This window comes from Triturus cristatus, chromosome 4_1, assembly GCF_964204655.1.
Source record: "Triturus cristatus chromosome 4_1, aTriCri1.1, whole genome shotgun sequence".
Classification (NCBI taxonomy): Eukaryota; Metazoa; Chordata; class Amphibia; order Caudata; family Salamandridae; genus Triturus; species Triturus cristatus.
Window position 1 is genome coordinate 1,310,184,439 of NC_140585.1, and position 26,713 is coordinate 1,310,211,151.

Below are 26,713 nucleotides of genomic sequence, written 5' to 3' on the forward strand. Positions count from 1 at the left end.
TGAATAATCCTTTATTCACTGTAACGAAGCCTGACGGATCGTACCGCCTAGTTTTGGATTACCGGCACTTAAACTCGCACTGCCGGAATTGTGCGGTGCAAAATACCCATAGTTCGGCTCTCGTCGATAGTCTTGTGAGAAAAAGGTTCAAAACCACACTCGACTTGTCCAATGGTTTTTATTGCCATAACATATCCCCTCATAGTTATGAGTGGACCGCTTTTACTTCGGGTGGTAAACAAAAAGTGTTCAAAAGGCTCCCAATGGGCTATAAAAATAGTCCTGGGGTATTTGCTGCCCGTGTGGTCTCTCTCTTAGAGATGGTAGACCCGGAGGCATACTCGTACGTTGATGACATCTACTTAACAGACGACGAGTTGCTTCCACACCTTGCTCGCGTGGACAACATAATTTCTATGTTTGCGGACTTTGGTTACAAGTTTAACTTTAAGAAGTCCCACATTGCCGAGTACACAGTTTTATTCTTGGGGTACGAACTCAACAATGAGGGCCGAGGCTTGGCTCCGCAGTTCCTTGAGAAATGCGCACGCCTTCGTATCCCTACGACACTGAAACAACTACAATCATTGCTGGGCTTTCTGAATTTCGGTCGCACCTACATTCCGGAATATGCCCAGCGTATCAAGACACTTTATGCCTTGGTGCAACCTACTTTTTCCAAATCTTGCTGGCTGCCAGAACATTCGGCTGCATTACACTCTTTGCAGTCTGACCTTCTTACTGCGAAATATTTACAAACTCGTGATAACCACACAAACCTGGTCATAAGAATTGTACCGGGTGTGGAGGGGTTCACGTACTTAACATACAATGAAGGCGACACTGTCCCCATTGCTTACAAATCTCATTTATATACTTCGGCTGAAATGCGTTTCTCCACTGTCGAAAAAGTTTTGACAGCAGTTCAGATGGCAATCCTGAAAGAACGAGCGCTATCACAGGGGAAACGCATGATGGTGGTGACACCATTTCCTGCCCTAGAGGCAGTCACTAAAGCAAGTGTGCCGAATTCTAAAGCTTTGCATCCAAGGTGGATACAATGGGCGACCTCCTTAGCCTCGCCTGATGTCGAATACATCTTTGACGCAGGACTACAGACTCAGGAGAGTTTGGAGTATGAATTAGTTCATCCGGCTCCACTTACATTGCGCCCGTTGGAGGAGTTCCATTGTGTCATATACACTGATGGGTCCGCGCAGCCCGCAACTGGATCAAGGCACGCTTATTCAGCGGCTTGCGCAATTGTTGTTGGTACTTTCGTGAATGGAGAATTCATACAGGATGCGGTGCATACGCAGACTTTGGGTGATTGTACCGCACAATTGGCGGAGCTTAGAGCTCTGGTGCTTGCACTGGAGTTTGCTGATTACAGAGTCACAACTCTCATAGTGAGTGATTCTTACTATTGTGTTCAATCTTACAACGACAATCTGATGTTTTGGATCGCGAATGGATTTCGTGATTCAAAAGGTAGCACAGTGAAGCATAAAACGCTTTGGGCTAGGGTGGCTGAACTAAAATGCAGTCGACCCCTTGTGAGTGTTATTCACACTCTTGGTCACCAACGAGTTGGCGTCCATGCTGTCGGTAACAGTTTGGCTGACGAGGCAGCTAAAACAGCAGTGGTAACATTCTTAGTAGCAGCAGTTACAAGATCCAAAAGTAAGATCGATGATGACATCTTGGCAGCCATTGCTGCTTCAGAGACTGGGGAAAACTTCCCTAGAGGTTTCCCTTCTCGATACCATTATCACTTAAGTCCTGATAACGTCCCGTTAGTGAGGATTAATGATGTTGGGGATAGAGTTATTCCCAATTCGGACTGCAGGCCTGCATTGGTACAAGCTGCGCACGAGGGTGTTGCGTCAGCGCACGCCGGAGTGTCCGCAACTGTGTCACTGTTGCAACAGCGTTATTGGTGGTACGGTTTGTACAAACATACGCGGACTTATGTCCTCAATTGTGGTATTTGCCAACAAATAAAGCCATCTACGGTGGCGCGTCCGCCACAAACGCAGCTGCATATATCTAATCAACCACTAGCGTGTGTTTATTTAGATCACTGTGGTCCTTTTTCCTCGGACACTGCGTACAAGTATATCTTGGTTGCAGTAGATTCGTGCACACGTTTTCTTTGGGTGTGGCCACACAGGAGTGCTGACGCCAGGACTGTTATCAAAGCATTGCGTGTCTTTATAGGGAGTTTTGCATGTGGCACCCTTCACTCTGATCAGGGCCCTGCGTTCGCCTCTAAGGCTTACAAAGAAGCTATGAGAAGTTTGGGGGTCCAAGTCAAATTTTCGTCTCCATACCGGCCTGAGGGCAATAGTGTTGTGGAACGAATGAACCGTGACCTAAAGCAATCATTGACAGCCAGGGTGTTAGGTACTGGCAAAAACTGGCTAGCCCATTTGTATGACGTCCAACGTGCACTTAATAATCTCCCTAGAAGGTCTCTGGGTGGGAGGGCCCCGTACATGATGCTCTTCGGAGTTCGAATGTTTGTCCCTGACCTTGAGGGTCTCGACATGGCGGCGGCAGCCGCGCCTTTTGACTTAGATGACCACTGTACTGTCTTACAGAACCTTCAAGAAGCAAGAGACACTCTGGCAAAAGAGCACATATCCTCTGCGACCGAAGCTGGACTTCAGATTCCGGTAGTCGGCTGGCTACCCAGAGTTGGTGATCTGGTCCGTGAGAAGGTGGAGAAGAAGAAGGAGTTTGGCCCCTGTTATCGTGCACCAGTGCCGGTGCTTGGAGTTGAGGGTACCCGTACAATTGTTTTGCCTCCACTTCCTGGTCACAGAGACAACAGGTACATTTCAGTTGACAATGTCAAGTTACACAGGGTGGCCGATACTTCATAGTCTGACACCTTCGGTTTCTTGCCCTTCAATGATGCGCATTTCTGTTGTGGTTCCACCATCTGACATCGTGCCTGAGGTTGCCATTGAAATGCAAGTACTTTCTGATTCTGCTGTTTCACCTGCAGATGGTGCTTTGCCTGATGATACTGAGTATTCTTATCCTGCTGATGTTCCTTTGCCCCTTTTGCATTCAACTGACATTATCCAGTCTAATTCGTCCTTTGGAACTGAATCATTGACTTCCACTGCCCCTTCCAAATTTTCAAATTTTTTTGCCTGGTTCAAGAGACAATTTTTGGTTCCCCCCTGGATTTACATTTGGCTGGTGCTCATTTGCATTTTTTTGTTCATGTCCATTGGTTTTGTGGTGGTGTTTTTTAGGCTGATAAATGGACACTACCTAAATGAACGTTCTACAATTAGATTAATTAATGGAACTTTGGCCCCACATTCATCGTCGCACATCATGAAGAGGGACCAGACTTTTGTAAATATCACCGCCTGGCCTGTCCGTGATGGAATAGCATGGGATGCAGTTAAATTTCAAATTCATGGGCCCACGGAAGTGATTAATGTGCCATCTGTATATCGTGTTTCTATGGGTGATGTGGTGAAGCAGGACATTCGATCTGATGATTGGGATGTTAAAACTATAGAGACACTGTTTTCTGATTTGAAATACTATGCCGCATTTGATGCTGAGGATTTGTATTTGAATAATGGAAACTATGCAGAGCAGTTTTGTTATCAACATTATGGCACACATTTTCTTCATAGGGCAAATACATTTCGTAGTTTAGTCAACTTTACGCAGTGGGAACATTGCCCTGCCCCGAAGATTGGTAGTTCAAAAACATTGGTCGAAAAATTTTCATATTTTTCGGATTTCAGTGTATCCAATAATGCATCTTTTTATTTTAAGCTTAGAGACGAACCTATTTCAAAGGTGCGTTTGACCCACACTAAATTGTTGTTTTCTAAGTCCTTCATGGACGATTTGGTAATTGGAGGGTATGACGTTTGGAAAAAAACTATTGATCTCAAATCGGTTTGGGAAACGAAATCTTGGCAAGTACAAGGTACAGAAGCTTTACATCGTGCCTGCCTCATCCCAAACCACATATTATTTTTAAATTCTACAATTTTTCAGACAAGCTGTTTTGGATTGGCTGTTTCTAAAAAATTAAATTCCCCCTCGATCCCGGATCTGAGAGCTTATCCTGGTTGGGAGAATCACACAGATCTGTCCCTTACTATGTTGCAGTCTTTTATTTCCAATTCCACCTTCAATATTAGTGCATTAGACCCTAAAGGTTGGTTGGTATGGCAGAAAAGTTCGGATACCTGTCAACGTAGATTTTTGGGGTTAATTCCCGGGTACATACAGGATAGAGTAGACCCACGTTTTCTGTCCTCACACACTGGCACTACCTACTCGGTAGGTAAATTGTGCCAGACATGGTTGCAACATTCCACATTAGATTCTGTTAAAATTCACTTGTCACGTTTGCATGACAAAATTGATTTGAATGATTTTGTTAAAGGTCCCGCATTGGGAAGATCAAAAAGATGGGTGTATGCTGTTTACAACGAGGTATGGAAGTTGTCACAGATTGAGGCTGCTTCCAGACTCCGTGCTATTGACCAAGCCAATATGGAAAAAGTATTGGCAGTAATAGATAATAGTATTAATACCTTATCTTCGAGAATATATACATTGGATAACATTGTTTCATCTGTTGTAGATATTGTCCAGGACGATGTGTCTGTGTTGTATCATGGTCAAAATCAATTACGTTCGATTATGCAATTTGCTTGGACTTTGCAGACGTTAAAGGCGGGGAAAGTACCGTGGGATTACATGAATATTTCTTCTCTATTCCGCCCATTTAATCTGTCAGCAAAGCAGCAATTCATGTCCATGAAAGATGCTACGTATTCACTACTGCATATAGAAAAGTTAGAACCTTTGCCTTTTTCTGTAGCTGAGTCTGATTATGCTGTGTGGCTTATCCATGGGATGGTCACTCTCCCGATTTCTATGTATAGGTTTAGTTCGTGCATGAAACATTATGCCTTGGGCAGATATGAGAAACTTGGTTCTGCATTCTTGCATGAAGTCTGGTCTCTCCCATTTACATATCGATGTGAGAGAGACGGCAAAGAAGTTTATTTGAAGGGTGAGGAGTGTACGACTGCTCCTGATCATTCTGTAGTGTGTAGACATATCCAATTACATGGATCGTGTAATATGAATGCCCCTAATTTAGCTTGCGTATTGAAGGGCATTCCTGTACCAGTTATAACGCCATCATTTACGTTGCTTGCTAATGGTAGTTATCTGCTTTTAAATAGTGAGGCTTGCTGTGGGATGTTAGCTGGAATTCCCTATATTGTTTCAGTTTTACGAAGAGTAATTTGCTGTAATAACGTGCTTTTCCCACCCCCGCAAGGCCGACTGGATATATCCATCTGGCCGACGATTCCAACCTTGAAAGCAGAGTTCAATAGGATGAGCAGAATAAGGGCTCTTTTGTCTCAAAAGGAGGTTGCGTTGACTTCGTCACGTGAAACATTTCTCCTTCAGGTGGCGAACACTCGCACGGAAGTTCAAGCGCTTTTGAATACTGACCTCCCCCTACATTTTGGCACATTAATACACACTATCTTCAATGCTTCTTCTACGACTGGTCTGGTCCATTTTTTTAAAATTGTAGGCTCTGGCCTTGTGACGTCTTTCCAGTCTATCTTTGGTATAATACCGGCTATTTTTCATTCTATTTTTTCTGGGGTTTTCGGAGGGTTTCCTCTGATTCTCGCACTAATTGCTGGCATACTCCTGTTGGTCTGCGCTCTACGCTATGGATGCACGACTTGCGCTACTCGACCACGGATTCAGCCTGTTCCATCTGCGTAGCCGGATGTGGGAATCCTATGGGACATTACCACTGGCTACCTTGAGTGTCGCTTATGGATTATCCTTCCGGTTCCCGTTTTTCACTTGTGTACAGCCTGTGTTTCACTGTCTCGAATGTCCTTTCCAATGGGCTCTGGATATGTGTTTGTCAAACTTGGTGTCGCCTGACCTGGATTTTGATCGACTGATTGTGAGAAGTTGGCCTGGCATATGCTGGTCACTAGTTCTAGTGGCCACCTTGCACCAGTCCAATTCGACTCTTGGTAGATAGGTTTAAAGACAACCTTTTAAAAGAAAGCTATCCTAGTGGTAGCTGTGGAGAGCAGCCTTCAGGCTAAGTCTCTGAGGAATGTAAAGCAGCTGGTTTTACCTTATAATCTCTTGAATTACCAAATGAAAAGACACCACACAGGTATATATATGAAATATATATGTATTTATTACTAAATATACTCTACTAATCTCTTTATGAGATTAGTCCCAGGTAAACATTTAAAAGATCAACATTTCTCAACAAATTAAGCACATAAATCACTGTAGCCCTAGGGGCGTACCAGACCATATACTAAGTAAATGGTATAACAAATTCGACAAGCAAAATGAAGAGGCCTAGGGCCTTGGGAATCGCTGGGGCTTCACTGCTGTAGTGTTTTCAGGTAAGTAACTAGCCCACAGGAGGCGCGTGCAGTGTCTAAACACGCACGCGAGTTTCTCATAGACTTCAATGCAAAAATGTCGCGATTTGTATTTTAAAGTTCTAGGGCACTTCTGAGTGGACAACAAGCACACAACTTACAGGGTAAGTATTTCGATAGCCAATGCACACTTGGGCACCGTAATGCCAGAGTTACCTCACCCAGGGAGTCCGGGTGCACAGGTGTCCTTTGGTGTCGGGTCGCGATGCTGATTTCAATGGGAATCGAGGTGTTCTTGCGGCTTGTGTCGTCGAGAGAGGTGTCCGTTCGGTTCCAATGATGGATTGGAGTTGCAGGCGACCTGGAAATTGAGGGGACAGAGTTCAGAGTCACTTGCCAGTGACCGGTGGCCTTCAGGATAGATGACCACAACTGTCGCGTCGCTTTCGTCGCTGATGGTGTTTTGTCTCTTCGCCCACGCCGTCCAGGAGAGATCGATGACGATCAGCAGCTGGAGTTGGGGGGTCCCACAACGTCTGCAGCTGTTGGCGGTGTCGGCACTCGGATTGGAGCCAACAAACCTTGGCAACTGCAAGTCTCGAGGTGAGTGAAGATGGTGGATGGCTCAGACCAGCAAGGTCCGAGGGACTTACCCAGCAAGGGTAAGTGAGGGTAGGCCCAGAGCAACCAGGCCAGTCCTTGGAATAGTCGAGGATGTCTTCAGGAGGGCTACTAGCCAACGGGCAAGCAACCGCGAAGACGCCTTTGCAGGAAAACTTCAGCAACAGCCCACGGTCACTCGGGATGGGGTAGGCCGCTGATCTTTGGTTCAGTACCTGCTCAGGACTTGGACATTAAGTGGTCCAAAGCACAGGTTTGTAGTTCGTCGTTCAGGGCTTGCACTTGAAATCAGTGCACGGTTCCCTGGTATTGTTGTTCCTCGTCACTCGTGGGGTCCAGACGCCACAGCTTCGCTGGGGACTCAAAATGGCCGTAGAGAGGTCAGGAAATTGACTTCAGGGGACGCAGGGACTTCGGGCTCCGGCGGGAGCGGTAAAGTTTGCAACCGTTGTTCAGTCCTTAAGGTGCCTGCAAAGCAGGGGAGCCACTCCTTGGCTCCAAGGGAGATCCTTCGGTCTTCTAAAGGTAATAGAACGTTGAAGGGACCGGATTCTTCTTCGTAGAGCGTCGTCCAGGTGTAATCTGAATTGGATTGGCAATATTTGGTATCTTATACTGTAAAGATGGGAGGGACTAGCTCTATGGCCACTCCTCTAGGAGGGCTAGGGTAGGGGTGGTTACACCCACTTCCCTTTGTCCAGTTTCGCGCCAGGACAGGGGCAGAGGCCCCTGAACCGGTTTGAGCTGGCATATGCACAGGGGAGCCTACTGCTCCCCCAGTGCAGGACTTCAAAGGCACTCTAAGAGTGCACCCACCCAGCTCCAATACACTAAATCCTGTCTGGAAGGTTGTGACACCTCCCTGTGACAGGAAACCCTTTGTTGAGCTCCCTCCACTGCGAGTTTCGGTCAGCAGCAGGAGGGCAGCCTGGTGTCTGTGCTGGTGGCATCCATTTTGTGGTGCCAGGGCTCTAGAAGATTTCTACCGTTTGGTACAGTGGGTACATGTCGTCCCCTCTAGTAGGGTGGGATCATACTCCCACACCAGTTACTGGTGTGGGGGTATGATTCCAAAACGTTTGACACCAAACACGACATGTTTTGATGCAGTCATTCCAAAGTTAGCATTAACCGGGAGGTTATAATGCACTTAAGAGTATATGGTTTAACCGCATCCACAAACAGCAGCAGAGAATAGACTCTGCCAGCTGCAGAGGGGTCCTGCTCAGGCAGAAGCACCCCCTCACATAGTAAACCACGCACCCTGCCCTTGGGATTGATAGGGCCTACCATAGGGGTGACTGATAGGTTCATATGTGTGTGTATGGTGAGATATAGAAACCTATACCTCAGTGAGGAGTGCTAACACTACCTCACACAGGCTGCAGTAGCAGGCCTGTGGTGTCAGATTGAGAATGCTTCCCAGGGGTGGCATAATACATGCTGCAGCCCCTGGTAGGCCTGTGAAGTACCAATGCCCTAGGTACCTAAGGTACCATATACTAGGGGCTCACAAGGTACCACAGTATCCAATCACTAGTGCATCTAATATGCACACCAATCATTTTAGGGAGTAAGCAGACAGGCTGGGGTCCTGAATAGCAGGATCCCAGCCAGACTAGTCAAAAACCACTCAAACACCAGGAAAAAAGTGGGGGCAACCATATAGTCAGATTCCACCTTCCTACATAACCCCCCCCCCAAACGAAAGGAGATAAGGCTAACCTTGTCCAGATAAGCCTTTATTTCCTGAGTGGCCATATAAGGAAGAACCTGCACTAGCATGGTTGCTCCCTGTCTCATGGTCCACTTGGGAAATTCTACCCCAAGGGGTTCTAGAGTTTCTCCAAAGTCTAGGGAAATTACCTGTATTGGTTTTTGGGTCAGAGGTGGGCTGGTGGGGTGTCTGAGTCTGGAAGTGAGGCCCTATTTGGGTTGGTCTCAACCTCCTCAGATCACTGGCCACTATGGAAGCCTTTCTGCCCATGACTGTGTCATATCTGGCCCTAAGGGTCAACCTCTGGCTGCCTACAGCTGGGGGTTGGATCCCTTTGGTTGGAATAGTGGAGGGCACTGGAAGGTTTGGGGCAACTAGGCCCCAGGTTTCCCTGTGTTCAACAACATCCATTTGAGGGGTGCCTATACCTAGGGGTAAGGGGGATCCCTCAGGGTGTAGAGGAATTTTCACCTGGCTAGAACTACTCTGCTGGGTGTCCCTAATCTGCTGATGAGGGGGTTCCTCTGGACAGGGGCCCATTAAGGGTCCACTGACCTCCCTGACCTCTGCAGCCCTGGGCTGACTGAGGCAGGGTAGAGAGGGGCAGGATACCTGCTCCAGACTGGGTACCACCTTGGAAGGATCCCCTGCCATCAGAGAGGTGACCAGGCCAGGCCTGTCCATTTCTGGGGCAGTTACTTCACAAGGGGCAGGATCAGTTCCCTTAGAAACTTGACCCTCACCCTTGGTCTGGTGGGGGGAGGACTGTTCCTCTCCCCCTATGCTCTCTGTTTGGGTAGAGTGATCCATAGTTTCAGGCTTCACTCCCCTTACTTTCTCCTGGGGTGGAGGTGAGGCCCTCAGGGTCTCATCCACTCTCTCAGGGATGCCTAACATTCTTAAATGGGAAATGCGGTCTACCTCAGCCCAGGCTGAGATCTCTAGATCATTCCCCAGTAAACAATCTACAGGCAAGTTTGGGGACACTGCCACTCTCTTGGGGCCAGTGACCCCTCCCCAGCTGAGATTTACTACTGCCATGGGATGGTCTGTCCTAATTCCATCAATGTTGGTCACCTGGTAGCTAAACTCAGGTAAAAGCTGTTCTAGGGGCACTAGTCTCCTTGTCACCATGGTGACACTAGCCCCTGTGTCCCTGTAGGCCACAGCCTTCTGACCATTGATCATAGGCTCTTGTCTGTACCTGCCCAAGATATTGGGACTCATGGTAAAGTTGGCAAACCCCATGCCACCATCACAGACTAGAGTTGCTTGTGTAGGGGACCTGGTTAGGCCAGAGTCCACCTGTGTTCCCCAAGAAAACCCAACTAAGTTTTTGGGTGCACTCCCACCACCTGGGGGATTACTACTGGTAGTAACAGGAGGTGTTGGAGCTGCTTTGGGCGGAACATTCTCTTTATTGCCATTCTTTGGACAGCTGGAGTCAGTTTTCCAGTGTCCAGGTTGTTTGCACACATGGCAATATGGTTTCTTATTGGAAGAGGAAGGATTTTGGGACCCACCCCCAGAACTGGGTTTTTGGGGCCCTTCAGAGGACTTTTCTGTTTTATCATCCCCACCTTTCTCTTTGGGCTTAGTGGAATCTTTCTTCTGGTCACCACCTTGGTTCTTGGGCCTAACCCTGGTTCTGACCCATTTGTCTGCCTTCTTTCCCAATTCTTGGGGAGAGGTCAGATCAGAGTCCACCAGGTACTGGTGTAAGAGTTGGTTTTGACAATTATTAAGGATCTGCTCTCTCATAATCAGATTATACAATCCCTTAAAGTCAGTGACTCTACTGCCAACAATCCAACCCTCCAGAGCCTTGGTAGCACAATCTACAAAGTCCACCCAATCCTGAGTCTGTGCTTTCTGGGTATCCCTGAACTTCAACCTGTACTGTTCAGTGGTTAAGCCAAACCCATCTATCAAAGCACTCTTCAGGGATTCATAGTCATTAGCATCCTCTTCTCTAACAGTGAGGAGCTTGTCTCTACCTTTATCTGAAAAGGAGAGCCACAAGATTGCTGCCCACTGTTTCTGGGGGACCTGTTGAACTTTACAGGCCCTCTCCATAGCAGTTATCCATTTGTGGATATCATCCCCACTCTGGTAGGGAGGAACAACCTTGGACAGGTTCCTATGGTCAGGAGTATAATCTCTGTTTCTAGGGACACTGTTGCTGCCACCAGGGGCATCTAACCCCTCCTTCTTTGAAGCTCTCTGGAGCTCGAAGGCTTCCCTATCTAAGGCCAGTTGCTTGGTTCTGAGAGCAAGCCTAGCTTCCTCATACTGTAGCAACTTGTACCTTCTCTCAGAAGAGGTCTCCCTGGGAAAGTTGGAGTTCTTCTGTGGGACAGATTCTCTTCCAGAGTGGTATGAATGGTCAGATTCCCTTGAGAGGGACCTAGGCCTCTCTCCCACTCTGTCAGTTCTCTTAGAGAGAATTCCTCTGTTCCTTTCAGACTCTTCTAAGTCTGGCCCTTCAATCACAGACTCCAGGTCATCTTGATTTTCATCATCAGACCCAGAGACTATGTTTCACCCACCCCCTGATCCAGACCCATTTGCTCCTAGAGCTTGTTTCAGGTCATCTGCTACTAGCAGATCTATCAGGTGCTGTGATGAGGGACTCCTGCCCACCCTCAGTCCTCTTTCAAAGCATAAGGCCTTCAGGTCAGTGTAGGCCAGGTCTTTGTACTGAGCTGGGATGGACCCACTGGCTCCATCCTGGTGAGGCATACTAGTGTTGTGCAGTGTTGTACTACCTACACTAGTTGTGGCCTACTAAACCTAGCTTGAGCTGTAGCAAGGGTGTGTTTATCCCTTTACACACAGCTCTAAGTTCAGTAGAACTTATTGATACTAGCTTGACTTTATATGTACCTTGAGTACCTTAAGTGGTTTTCAGTTAGTAATTCAAATTGAGATTTTCTGGTAAAACAATGGCAAGCTGTAATCCCACACGCTGCCCACCAATGTGAGAAGTTGGCCTGGCATATGCTGGTCACTAGTTCTAGTGGTCACCTTGCACCAGTCCAATTCGACTCTTGGTAGATAGGTTTAAAGACAACCTTTTAAAAGAAAGCTATCCTAGTGGTAGCTGTGGAGAGCAGCCTTCAGGCTAAGTCTCTGAGGAATGTAAAGCAGCTTGTTTTACCTTATAATCTCTTGAATTACCAAATGAAAAGACACCACACAGGTATATATATGAAATATATATGTATTTATTACTAAATATACTCTACTAATCTCTTTATGAGATTAGTCCCAGGTAAACATTTAAAAGATCAACATTTCTCAACAAATTAAGCACATAAATCACTGTAGCCCAAGGGGCGTACCAGACCATATACTAAGTAAATGGTATAACAAATTCGACAAGCAAAATGAAGAGGCCTAGGGCCTTGGGAATCGCTGGGGCTTCACTGCTGTAGTGTTTTCAGGTAAGTAACTAGCCCACAGGAGGCGCGTGCAGTGTCTAAACACGCACGCGAGTTTCTCATAGACTTCAATGCAAAAATGTTGCGATTTGTATTTTAAAGTTCTAGGGCACTTCTGAGTGGACAACAAGCACACAACTTACAGGGTAAGTATTTCGATAGCCAATGCACACTTGGGCACCGTAATGCCAGAGTTACCTCACCCAGGGAGTCCGGGTGCACAGGTGTCCTTTGGTGTCGGGTCGCGATGCTGATTTCAATGGGAATCGAGGTGTTCTTGCGGCTTGTGTCGTCGAGAGAGGTGTCCGTTCGGTTCCAATGATGGATTGGAGTTGCAGGCGACCTGGAAATTGAGGGGACAGAGTTCAGAGTCACTTGCCAGTGACCAGTGGCCTTCAGGATAGATGACCACAACTGTTGCGTCGCTTTCGTCGCTGATGGTGTTTTGTCTCTTCGCCCACGCCGTCCAGGAGAGATCGATGACAACCAGCAGCTGGAGTTGGAGGGTCCCACAACGTCTGCAGCTGTTGGCGGTGTCGGCACTCGGATTGGAGCCAACAAACCTTGGCAACTGCAAGTCTCGAGGTGAGTGAAGATGGTGGATGGCTCAGACCAGCAAGGTCCGAGGGACTTACCCAGCAAGGGTAAGTGAGGGTAGGCCCAGAGCAACCAGGCCAGTCCTTGGAATAGTCGAGGATGTCTTCAGGAGGGCTACTAGCCAACGGGCAAGCAACCGCGAAGACGCCTTTGCAGGAAAACTTCAGCAACAGCCCACGGTCACTCGGGATGGGGTAGGCCGCTGATCTTTGGTTCAGTACCTGCTCAGGACTTGGACATTAAGTGGTCCAAAGCACAGGTTTGTAGTTCGTCGTTCAGGGCTTGAACTCGAAATCAGTGCACGGTTCCCTGGTATTGTTGTGCCTCGTCACTCGTGGGGTCCAGACGCCACAGCTTCGCTGGGGACTCAAAATGGCCGTAGAGAGGTCAGGAAATCGACTTCAGGGGACGCAGGGACTTCGGGCTCCGGCGGGAGCGGTAAAGTTTGCAACCGTTGTTCAGTCCTTAAGGTGCCTGCAAAGCAGGGGAGCCACTCCTTGGCTCCAAGGGAGATCCTTCGGTCTTCTAAAGGTAATAGAACGTTGAAGGGACCGGATTCTTCTTCGTAGAGCGTCGTCCAGGTGTAATCTGAATTGCATTGGCAATATTTGGTATCTTATACTGTAAAGATGGGAGGGACTAGCTCTATGGCCACTCCTCTAGGAGGGCTAGGGTAGGGGTGGTTACACCCACTTCCCTTTGTCCAGTTTCGCGCCAGGACAGGGGCAGAGGCCCCTGAACCGGTTTGAGCTGGCATATGCACAGGGGAGCCTACTGCTCCCCCAGTGCAGGACTTCAAAGGCACTCTAAGAGTGCACCCACCCAGCTCCAATACACTAAATCCTGTCTGGAAGGTTGTGACACCTCCCTGTGACAGGAAACCCTTTGTTGAGCTCCCTCCACTGCGAGTTTCGGTCAGCAGCAGGAGGGCAGCCTGGTGTCTGTGCTGGTGGCATCCATTTTGTGGTGCCAGGGCTCTAGAAGATTTCTACCGTTTGGTACAGTGGGTACATGTCGTCCCCTCTAGTAGGGTGGGATCATACTCCCACACCAGTTACTGGTGTGGGGGTATGATTCCAAAACGTTTGACACCAAACACGACATGTTTTGATGCAGTCATTCCAAAGTTAGCATTAACCGGGAGGTTATAATGCACTTAAGAGTATATGGTTTAACCGCATCCACAAACAGCAGCAGAGAATAGACTCTGCCAGCTGCAGAGGGGTCCTGCTCAGGCAGAAGCACCCCCTCACATAGTAAACCACGCACCCTGCCCTTGGGATTGATAGGGCCTACCATAGGGGTGACTGATAGGTTCATATGTGTGTGTATGGTGAGATATAGAAACCTATACCTCAGTGAGGAGTGCTAACACTACCTCACACAGGCTGCAGTAGCAGGCCTGTGGTGTCAGATTGAGAATGCTTCCCAGGGGTGGCATAATACATGCTGCAGCCCCTGGTAGGCCTGTGAAGTACCAATGCCCTAGGTACCTAAGGTACCATATACTAGGGGCTCACAAGGTACCACAGTATCCAATCACTAGTGCATCTAATATGCACACCAATCATTTTAGGGAGTAAGCAGACAGGCTGGGGTCCTGAATAGCAGGATCCCAGCCAGACTAGTCAAAAACCACTCAAACACCAGGAAAAAAGTGGGGGCAACCATATAGTCAGATTCCACCTTCCTACATAACCCCCCCCCAAACGAAAGGAGATAAGGCTAACCTTGTCCAGATAAGCCTTTATTTCCTGAGTGGCCATATAAGGAAGAACCTGCACTAGCATGGTTGCTCCCTGTCTCATGGTCCACTTGGGAAATTCTACCCCAAGGGGTTCTAGAGTTTCTCCAAAGTCTAGGGAAATTACCTGTATTGGTTTTTGGGTCAGAGGTGGGCTGGTGGGGTGTCTGAGTCTGGAAGTGAGGCCCTATTTGGGTTGGTCTCAACCTCCTCAGATCACTGGCCACTATGGAAGCCTTTCTGCCCATGACTGTGTCATATCTGGCCTAAGGGTCAACCTCTGGCTGCCTACAGCTGGGGGTTGGATCCCTTTGGTTGGAATAGTGGAGGGCACTGGAAGGTTTGGGGCAACTAGGCCCCAGGTTTCCCTGTGTTCAACAACATCCATTTGAGGGGTGCCTATACCTAGGGGTAAGGGGGATCCCTCAGGGTGTAGAGGAATTTTCACCTGGCTAGAACTACTCTGCTGGGTGTCCCTAATCTGCTGATGAGGGGGTTCCTCTGGACAGGGGCCCATTAAGGGTCCACTGACCTCCCTGACCTCTGCAGCCCTGGGCTGACTGAGGCAAGGTAGAGAGGGGCAGGATACCTGCTCCAGACTGGGTACCACCTTGGAAGGATCCCCTGCCATCAGAGAGGTGACCAGGCCAGGCCTGTCCATTTCTGGGGCAGTTACTTCACAAGGGGCAGGATCAGTTCCCTTAGAAACTTGACCCTCACCCTTGGTCTGGTGGGGGGAGGACTGTTCCTCTCCCCCTATGCTCTCTGTTTGGGTAGAGTGATCCATAGTTTCAGGCTTCACTCCCCTTACTTTCTCCTGGGGTGGAGGTGAGGCCCTCAGGGTCTCATCCACTCTCTCAGGGATGCCTAACATTCTTAAATGGGCAATGCGGTCTACCTCAGCCCAGGCTGAGATCTCTAGATCATTCCCCAGTAAACAATCTACAGGCAAGGTTGGGGACACTGCCACTCTCTTGGGGCCAGTGACCCCTCCCCAGCTGAGATTTACTACTGCCATGGGATGGTCTGTCCTAATTCCATCAATGTTGGTCACCTGGTAGCTAAACTCAGGTAAAAGCTGTTCTAGGGGCACTAGTCTCCTTGTCACCATGGTGACACTAGCCCCTGTGTCCCTGTAGGCCACAGCCTTCTGACCATTGATCATAGGCTCTTGTCTGTACCTGCCCAAGATATTGGGACTCATGGTAAAGTTGGCAAACCCCATGCCACCATCACAGACTAGAGTTGCTTGTGTAGGGGACCTGGTTAGGCCAGAGTCCACCTGTGTTCCCCAAGAAAACCCAACTAAGTTTTTGGGTGCACTCCCACCACCTGGGGGATTACTACTGGTAGTAACAGGAGGTGTTGGAGCTGCTTTGGGCGGAACATTCTCTTTATTGCCATTCTTTGGACAGCTGGAGTCAGTTTTCCAGTGTCCAGGTTGTTTGCACACATGGCAATATGGTTTCTTATTGGAAGAGGAAGGATTTTGGGACCCACCCCCAGAACTGGGTTTTTGGGGCCCTTCAGAGGACTTTTCTGTTTTATCATCCCCACCTTTCTCTTTGGGCTTAGTGGAATCTTTCTTCTGGTCACCACCTTGGTTCTTGGGCCTAACCCTGGTTCTGACCCATTTGTCTGCCTTCTTTCCCAATTCTTGGGGAGAGGTCAGATCAGAGTCCACCAGGTACTGGTGTAAGAGTTGGTTTTGACAATTATTAAGGATCTGCTCTCTCATAATCAGATTATACAATCCCTTAAAGTCAGTGACTCTACTGCCAACAATCCAACCCTCCAGAGCCTTGGTAGCACAATCTACAAAGTCCACCCAATCCTGAGTCTGTGCTTTCTGGGTATCCCTGAACTTCAACCTGTACTGTTCAGTGGTTAAGCCAAACCCATCTATCAAAGCACTCTTCAGGGATTCATAGTCATTAGCATCCTCTTCTCTAACAGTGAGGAGCTTGTCTCTACCTTTATCTGAAAAGGAGAGCCACAAGATTGCTGCCCACTGTTTCTGGGGGACCTGTTGAACTTTACAGGCCCTCTCCATAGCAGTTATCCATTTGTGGATATCATCCCCACTCTGGTAGGGAGGAACAACCTTGGACAGGTTCCTATGGTCAGGAGTATAATCTCTGTTTCTAGGGACACTGTTGCTGCCACCAGGGGCATCTAACCCCTCCTTCTTTGAAGCTCTCTGGAGCTCGAAGGCTTCCCTATCTAAGGCCAGTTGCTTGGTTCTGAGAGCAAGCCTAGCTTCCTCATACTGTAGCAACTTGTACCTTCTCTCAGAAGAGGTCTCCCTGGGAAAGTTGGAGTTCTTCTGTGGGACAGATTCTCTTCCAGAGTGGTATGAATGGTCAGATTCCCTTGAGAGGGACCTAGGCCTCTCTCCCACTCTGTCAGTTCTCTTAGAGAGAATTCCTCTGTTCCTTTCAGACTCTTCTAAGTCTGGCCCTTCAATCACAGACTCCAGGTCATCTTGATTTTCATCATCAGACCCAGAGACTATGTTTGACCCACCCCCTGATCCAGACCCATTTGCTCCTAGAGCTTGTTTCAGGTCATCTGCTACTAGCAGATCTATCAGGTGCTGTGATGAGGGACTCCTGCCCACCCTCAGTCCTCTTTCAAAGCATAAGGCCTTCAGGTCAGTGTAGGCCAGGTCTTTGTACTGAGCTGGGATGGACCCACTGGCTCCATCCTGGTGAGGCATACTAGTGTTGTGCAGTGTTGTACTACCTACACTAGTTGTGGCCTACTAAACCTAGCTTGAGCTGTAGCAAGGGTGTGTTTATCCCTTTACACACAGCTCTAAGTTCAGTAGAACTTATTGATACTAGCTTGACTTTATATGTACCTTGAGTACCTTAAGTGGTTTTCAGTTAGTAATTCAAATTGAGATTTTCTGGTAAAACAATGGCAAGCTGTAATCCCACACGCTGCCCACCAATGTGAGAAGTTGGCCTGGCATATGCTGGTCACTAGTTCTAGTGGCCACCTTGCACCAGTCCAATTCGACTCTTGGTAGATAGGTTTAAAGACAACCTTTTAAAAGAAAGCTATCCTAGTGGTAGCTGTGGAGAGCATACTTCAGGCTAAGTCTCTGAGCAATGTAAAGCAGCTTGTTTTACCTTATAATCTCTTGAATTACCAAATGAAAAGACACCACACAGGTATATATATGAAATATATATGTATTTATTACTAAATATACTCTACTAATCTCTTTATGAGATTAGTCCCAGGTAAACATTTAAAAGATCAACATTTCTCAACAAATTAAGCACATAAATCACTGTAGCCCAAGGGGCGTACCAGACCATATACTAAGTAAATGGTATAACAAATTCGACAAGCAAAATGAAGAGGCCTAGGGCCTTGGGAATCGCTGGGGCTTCACTGCTGTAGTGTTTTCAGGTAAGTAACTAGCCCACAGGAGGCGCGTGCAGTGTCTAAAAACGCACGCGAGTTTCTCATAGACTTCAATGCAAAAATGTCGCGATTTGTATTTTAAAGTTCTAGGGCACTTCTGAGTGGACAACAAGCACACAACTTACAGGGTAAGTATTTCGATAGCCAATGCACACTTGGGCACCGTAATGCCAGAGTTACCTCACCCAGGGAGTCCGGGTGCACAGGTGTCCTTTGGTGTCGGGTCGCGATGCTGATTTCAATGGGAATCGAGGTGTTCTTGTGGCTTGTGTCGTCGAGAGAGGTGTCCGTTCGGTTCCAATGATGGATTGGAGTTGCAGGCGACCTGGAAATTGAGGGGACAGAGTTCAGAGTCACTTGCCAGTGACCAGTGGCCTTCAGGATAGATGACCACAACTGTTGCGTCGCTTTCGTCGCTGATGGTGTTTTGTCTCTTCGCCCACGCCGTCCAGGAGAGATCGATGACAACCAGCAGCTGGAGTTGGGGGGTCCCACAACGTCTGCAGCTGTTGGCGGTGTCGGCACTCGGATTGGAGCCAACAAACCTTGGCAACTGCAAGTCTCGAGGTGAGTGAAGATGGTGGATGGCTCAGACCAGCAAGGTCCGAGGGACTTACCCAGCAAGGGTAAGTGAGGGTAGGCCCAGAGCAACCAGGCCAGTCCTTGGAATAGTCGAGGATGTCTTCAGGAGGGCTACTAGCCAACGGGCAAGCAACCGCGAAGACGCCTTTGCAGGAAAACTTCAGCAACAGCCCACGGTCACTCGGGATGGGGTAGGCCGCTGATCTTTGGTTCAGTACCTGCTCAGGACTTGGACATTAAGTGGTCCAAAGCACAGGTTTTTAGTTCATCGTTCAGGGCTTGCACTCGAAATCAGTGCACGGTTCCCTGGTATTGTTGTTCCTCGTCACTCGTGGGGTCCAGACGCCACAGCTTCGCTGGGGACTCAAAATGGCCGTAGAGAGGTCAGGAAATTGACTTCAGGGGACGCAGGGACTTCGGGCTCCGGCGGGAGCGGTAAAGTTTGCAACCGTTGTTCAGTCCTTAAGGTGCCTGCAAAGCAGGGGAGCCACTCCTTGGCTCCAAGGGAGATCCTTCGGTCTTCTAAAGGTAATAGAACGTTGAAGGGACCGGATTCTTCTTCGTAGAGCGTCGTCCAGGTGTAATCTGAATTGCATTGGCAATATTTGGTATCTTATACTGTAAAGATGGGAGGGACTAGCTCTATGGCCACTCCTCTAGGAGGGCTAGGGTAGGGGTGGTTACACCCACTTCCCTTTGTCCAGTTTCACGCCAGGACAGGGGCAGAGGCCCCTGAACCGGTTTGAGCTGGCATATGCACAGGGGAGCCTACTGCTCCCCCAGTGCAGGACTTCAAAGGCACTCTAAGAGTGCACCCACCCAGCTCCAATACACTAAATCCTGTTTGGAAGGTTGTGACACCTCCCTGTGACAGGAAACCCTTTGTTGAGCTCCCTCCACTGCGAGTTTCGGTCAGCAGCAGGAGGGCAGCCTGGTGTCTGTGCTGGTGGCATCCATTTTGTGGTGCCAGGGCTCTAGAAGATTTCTACCGTTTGGTACAGTGGGTACATGTCGTCCCCTCTAGTAGGGTGGGATCATACTCCCACACCAGTTACTGGTGTGGGGGTATGATTCCAAAACGTTTGACACCAAACACGACATGTTTTGATGCAGTCATTCCAAAGTTAGCATTAACCGGCAGGTTATAATGCACTTAAGAGTATATGGTTTAACCGCATCCACAAACAGCAGCAGAGAATAGACTCTGCCAGCTGCAGAGGGGTCCTGCTCAGGCAGAAGCACCCCCTCACATAGTAAACCACGCACCCTGCCCTTGGGATTGATAGGGCCTACCATAGGGGTGACTGATAGGTTCATATGTGTGTGTATGGTGAGATATAGAAACCTATACCTCAGTGAGGAGTGCTAACACTGCCTCACACAGGCTGCAGTAGCAGGCCTGTGGTGTCAGATTGAGAATGCTTCCCAGGGGTGGCATAATACATGCTGCAGCCCCTGGTAGGCCTGTGAAGTACCAATGCCCTAGGTACCTAAGGTACCATATACTAGGGGCTCACAAGGTACCACAGTATCCAATCACTAGTGCATCTAATATGCACACCAATCATTTTAGGGAGTAAGCAGACAGGCTGGGGTCCTGAATAGCAGGATCCCAGCCAGACTAGTCAAAAACCACTCAAACACCAGGAAAAAAGTGGGGGCAACCATATAGTCAGATTCCACCTTCCTACATAACCCCCCCCCCCCCCCAAACGAAAGGAGATAAGGCTAACCTTGTCCAGATAAACCTTTATTTCCTGAGTGGCCATATAAGGAAGAACCTGCACTAGCATGGTTGCTCCCTGTCTCATGGTCCACTTGGAAAATTCTACCCAAAGGGGTTCTAGAGTTTCTCCAAAGTCTAGGGAAATTACCTGTATTGGTTTTTGGGTCAGAGGTGGGCTGGTGGGGTGTCTGAGTCTGGAAGTGAGGCCCTATTTGGGTTGGTCTCAACCTCCTCAGATCACTGGCCACTATGGAAGCCTTTCTGCCCATGACTGTGTCATATCTGGCCCTAAGGGTCAACCTCTGGCTGCCTACAGCTGGGGGTTGGATCCCTTTGGTTGGAATAGTGGAGGGCACTGGAAGGTTTGGGGCAACTAGGCCCCAGGTTTCCCTGTGTTCAACAACATCCATTTGAGGGGTGCCTATACCTAGGGGTAAGGGGGATCCCTCAGGGTGTAGAGGAATTTTCACCTGGCTAGAACTACTCTGCTGGGTGTCCCTAATCTGCTGATGAGGGGGTTCCTCTGGACAGGGGCCCATTAAGGGTCCACTGACCTCCCTGACCTCTGCAGCCCTGGGCTGACTGAGGCAGGGTAGAGAGGGGCAGGATACCTGCTCCAGACTGGGTACCACCTTGGAAGGATCCCCTGCCATCAGAGAGGTGACCAGGCCAGGCCTGTCCATTTCTGGGGCAGTTACTTCACAAGGGGCAGGATCAGTTCCCTTAGAAACTTGACCCTCACCCTTGGTCTGGTGGGGGGAGGACTGTTCCTCTCCCCCTATGCTCTCTGTTTGGGTAGAGTGATCCATAGTTTCAGGCTTCACTCCCCTTACTTTCTCCTGGGGTGGAGGTGAGGCCCTCAGGGTCTCATCCACTCTCTCAGGGATGCCTAACATTCTTAAATGGGCAATGCGGTCTACCTCAGCCCAGGCTGAGATCTCTAGATCATTCCCCAGTAAACAATCTATAGGCAAGGTTGGGGACACTGACACTCTCTTGGGGCCAGTGACCCCTCCCCAGCTGAGATTTACTACTGCCATGGGATGGTCTGTCCTAATTCCATCAATGTTGGTCACCTGGTAGCTAAACTCAGGTAAAAGCTGTTCTAGGGGCACTAGTCTCCTTGTCACCATGGTGACACTAGCCCCTGTGTCCCTGTAGGCCACAGCCTTCTGACCATTGATCATAGGCTCTTGTCTGTACCTGCCCAAGATATTGGGACTCATGGTAAAGTTGGCAAACCCCATGCCACCATCACAGACTAGAGTTGCTTGTGTAGGGGACCTGGTTAGGCCAGAGTCCACCTGTGTTCCCCAAGAAAACCCAACTAAGTTTTTTGGTGCACTCCCACCACCTGGGGGATTACTACTGGTAGTAACAGGAGGTGTTGGAGCTGCTTTGGGCGGAACATTCTCTTTATTGCCATTCTTTGGACAGCTGGAGTCAGTTTTCCAGTGCCCAGGTTGTTTGCACACATGGCAATATGGTTTCTTATTGGAAGAGGAAGGATTTTGGGACCCACCCCCAGAACGGGGTTTTTGGGGCCCTTCAGAGGACTTTTCTGTTTTATCATCCCCACCTTTCTCTTTGGGCTTAGTGGAATCTTTCTTCTGGTCACCACCTTGGTTCTTGGGCCTAACCCTGGTTCTGACCCATTTGTCTGCCTTCTTTCCCAATTCTTGGGGAGAGGTCAGATCAGAGTCCATCAGGTACTGGTGTAAGAGTTGGTTTTGACAATTATTAAGGATCTGCTCTCTCATAATCAGATTATACAATCCCTTAAAGTCAGTGACTCTACTGCCAACAATCCAACCCTCCAGAGCCTTGGTAGCACAATCTACAAAGTCCACCCAATCCTGAGTCTGTGCTTTCTGGGTATCCCTGAACTTCAACCTGTACTGTTCAGTGGTTAAGCCAAACCCATCTATCAAAGCACTCTTCAGGGATTCATAGTCATTAGCATCCTCTTCTCTAACAGTGAGGAGCTTGTCTCTACCTTTATCTGAAAAGGAGAGCCACAAGATTGCTGCCCACTGTTTCTGGGGGACCTGTTGAACTTTACATGCCCTCTCCATAGCAGTTATCCATTTGTGGATATCATCCCCACTCTGGTAGGGAGGAACAACCTTGGACAGGTTCCTATGGTCAGGAGTATAATCTCTGTTTCTAGGGACACTGTTGCTGCCACCAGGGGCATCTAACCCCTCCTTCTTTGAAGCTCTCTGGAGCTCGAAGGCTTCCCTATCTAAGGCCAGTTGCTTGGTTCTGAGAGCAAGCCTAGCTTCCTCATACTGTAGCAACTTGTACCTTCTCTCAGAAGAGGTCTCACTGGGAAAGTTGGAGTTCTTCTGTGGGACAGATTCTCTTCCAGAGTGGTATGAATGGTCAGATTCCCTTGAGAGGGACCTAGGCCTCTCTCCCACTCTGTCAGTTCTCTTAGAGAGAATTCCTCTGTTCCTTTCAGACTCTTCTAAGTCTGGCCCTTCAATCACAGACTCCAGGTCATCTTGATTTTCATCATCAGACCCAGAGACTATGTTTGACCCACCCCCTGATCCAGACCCATTTGCTCCTAGAGCTTGTTTCAGGTCATCTGCTACTAGCAGATCTATCAGGTGCTGTGATGAGGGACTCCTGCCCACCCTCAGTCCTCTTTCAAAGCATAAGGCCTTCAGGTCAGTGTAGGCCAGGTCTTTGTACTGAGCTGGGATGGACCCACTGGCTCCATCCTGGTGAGGCATACTAGTGTTGTGCAATGTTGTACTACCTACACTAGTTGTGGCCTACTAAACCTAGCTTGAGCTGTAGCAAGGGTGTGCTTATCCCTTTACACACAGCTCTAAGTTCAGTAGAACTTATTGATACTAGCTTGACTTTATATGTACCTTGAGTACCTTAAGTGGTTTTCAGTAAGTAATTCAAATTGAGATTTTCTGGTAAAACAATGGCAAGCTGTAATCCCACACGCTGCCCACCAATGTGAGAAGTTGGCCTGGCATATGCTGGTCACTAGTTCTAGTGGCCACCTTGCACCAGTCCAATTCGACTCTTGGTAGATAGGTTTAAAGACAACCTTTTAAAAGAAAGCTATCCTAGTGGTAGCTGTGGAGAGCAGCCTTCAGGCTAAGTCTCTGAGGAATGTAAAGCAGCTTGTTTTACCTTATAATCTCTTGAATTACCAAATGAAAAGACACCACACAGGTATATATATGAAATATATATGTATTTATTACTAAATATACTCTACTAATCTCTTTATGAGATTAGTCCCAGGTAAACATTTAAAAGATCAACATTTCTCAACAAATTAAGCACATAAATCACTGTAGCCCAAGGGGCGTACCAGACCATATACTAAGTAAATGGTATAACAAATTCGACAAGCAAAATGAAGAGGCCTAGGGCCTTGGGAATCGTTGGGGCTTCACTGCTGTAGTGTTTTCAGGTAAGTAACTAGCCCACAGGAGGCGCGTGCAGTGTCTAAACACGCACGCGAGTTTCTCATAGACTTCAATGCAAAAATGTCGCGATTTGTATTTTAAAGTTCTAGGGCACTTCTGAGTGGACAACAAGCACACAACTTACAGGGTAAGTATTTCGATAGCCAATGCACACTTGGGCACCGTAATGCCAGAGTTACCTCACCCAGGGAGTCCGGGTGCACAGGTGTCCTTTGGTGTCGGGTCGCGATGCTGATTTCAATGGGAATCGAGGTGTTCTTGCGGCTTGTGTCGTCGAGAGAGGTGTCCGTTCGGTTCCAATGATGGATTGGAGTTGCAGGCGACCTGGAAATTGAGGGGACAGAGTTCAGAGTCACTTGCCAGTGACCGGTGGCCTTCAGGATAGATGACCACAACTGTCGCGTCGCTTTCGTCGCTGATGGTGTTTTGTCTCTTCGCCCACGCCGTCCAGGAGGGATCGATGATGACCAGCAGCTGGAGTTGGGGGGTGCCACAACGTCTGCAGCTGTTGGCGGTGTCGGCACTCGGATTGGAGCCAACAAACCTTGGCAACTGCAAGTCTCGGGGTGAGTGAAGATGGTGGATGGCTCAGACCAGCAAGGTCCGAGGGACTTACCCAGCAAGGGTAAGTGAGGGTAGGCCCAGAGCAACCAGGCCAGCCCTTGGAATAGTCGAGGATGTCTTCAGGAGGGCTACTAGCCAACGGGCAAGCAACTGCAAAGACGCCTTTGCAGGAAAACTTCAGCAACAGCCCACGGTCACTCGGGACGGGGTAGGCCGCTGATCTTTGGTTCAGTACCTGCTCAGCACTTGGACATTCAGTGGTCCAAAGCACAGGTTTGTAGTTTGTCGTTCAGGGCTTGCACTCGAAATCAGTGCACGGTTCCCTGGTATTGTCGTTCCTCAACACTCGTGGGGTCCAGACGCCACAGCTTCACTGGGGACTCAAAATGGCCGTAGAGAGGTCAGGAAATCGACTTCAGGGGACGCAGGGACTTCGGGCTCCGGCGGGAGCGGTAAAGTTTGCAACCGTTGTTCAGTCCTTAAGGTGCCTGCAAAGCAGGGGAGCCACTCCTTGGCTCCAAGGGAGATCCTTCGGTCTTCTAAAGGTAGTAGAACGTTGAAGGGACCGGATTCTTCTTCGTAGAGCGTCGTCCAGGTATAATCTGAATTGCATTGGCAATATTTGGTATCTTATACTGTAAAGATGGGAGGGACTAGCTCTATGGCCACTCCTCTAGGAGGGCCAGGGTAGGGGTGGTTACACCCACTTCCCTTTGTCCAGTTTCGCGCCAGGACAGGGGCAGAGGCCCCTGAACCGGTTTGAGCTGGCATATGCACAGGGGAGCCTACTGCTCCCCCAGTGCAGGACTTCAAAGGCACTCTAAGAGTGCACCCACCCAGCTCCAATACACTAAATCCTGTCTGGAAGGTTGTGACACCTCCCTGTGACAGGAAACCCTTTGTTGAGCTCCCTCCACTGCGAGTTTCGGTCAGCAGCAGGAGGGCAGCCCGGTGTCTGTGCTGGTGGCATCCATTTTGTGGTGCCAGGGCTCTAGAAGATTTCTACCGTTTGGTACAGTGGGTACATGTCGTCCCCTCTAGTAGGGTGGGATCATACTCCCACACCAGTTACTGGTGTGGGGGTATGATTCCAAAACGTTTGACACCAAACACGACATGTTTTGATGCAGTCATTCCAAAGTTAGCATTAACCGGGAGGTTATAATGCACTTAAGAGTATATGGTTTAACCACATCCACAAACAGCAGCAGAGAATAGACTCTGCCAGCTGCAGAGGGGTCCTGCTCAGGCAGAATCACCCCCTCACATAGTAAACCACGCACCCTGCCCTTGGGATTGATAGGGCCTACCATAGGGGTGACTGATAGGTTCATATGTGTGTGTATGGTGAGATATAGAAACCTATACCTCAGTGAGGAGTGCTAACACTACCTCACACAGGCTGCAGTAGCAGGCCTGTGGTGTCAGATTGAGAATGCTTCCCAGGGGTGGCATAATACATGCTGCAGCCCCTGGTAGGCCTGTGAAGTACCAATGCCCTAGGTACCTAAGGTACCATATACTAGGGGCTCACAAGGTACCACAGTATCCAATCACTAGTGCATCTAATATGCACACCAATCATTTTAGGGAGTAAGCAGACAGGCTGGGGTCCTGAATAGCAGGATCCCAGCCAGACTAGTCAAAAACCACTCAAACACCAGGAAAAAAGTGGGGGCAACCATATAGTCAGATTCCACCTTCCTACACTGATGTATCCCTTAGTGGTTCATGAGTTTGACTGTTCTGGAGTTGGGTTTATGGCCTTGGGTGCGGCGCAAGGAGTCCTTGGATTATGGGATATCGAGAAGGCAGCAGTTGACTTCCTGGCACGAAGTTACATTGAGATGCCTGCTTCATGTCCACGTGGAGTACTTGATGCTCATTTCCCTGTGGAACATGTGTGTTCTTTTTCTTTGCTGAACTGGATGACAGACAATTTCGCGGATGACTCCATTAATTTTCTACTGGAAGCTGCAGCTACATATGCTGCTTATACTTTCCTGAATTAACAATTGTACTCACAATGCCTGATGGCGAGTCAAGTGGAGTGATTTTTTTCTCTCTTCTCACAAACGATCGTTGGCCTTTACGGACGATGGATTGTGTTTTTACATTTTTTTTTCCTCCTTCTTCGGAAAAATTGTTTTTCTTCCTCTCATTTTCTGAACTCACATTTCAAGCTCTTTTAGTCTGCATCATTGATCTTGAACTCTGCGTTCTGTTAAAATATTCGCCCCTGGTTATACCGTGGTTCGATCAAAGGGGGATGTCACGTGGTTTTAGGCCACTCCCTATTTACAGTGCTAAGTTAGCTCAATCACGTTAGCTGTTGGAAAACCATCTTGTTGCTTTTGCTGCCTTTGCACCCGACACTGTT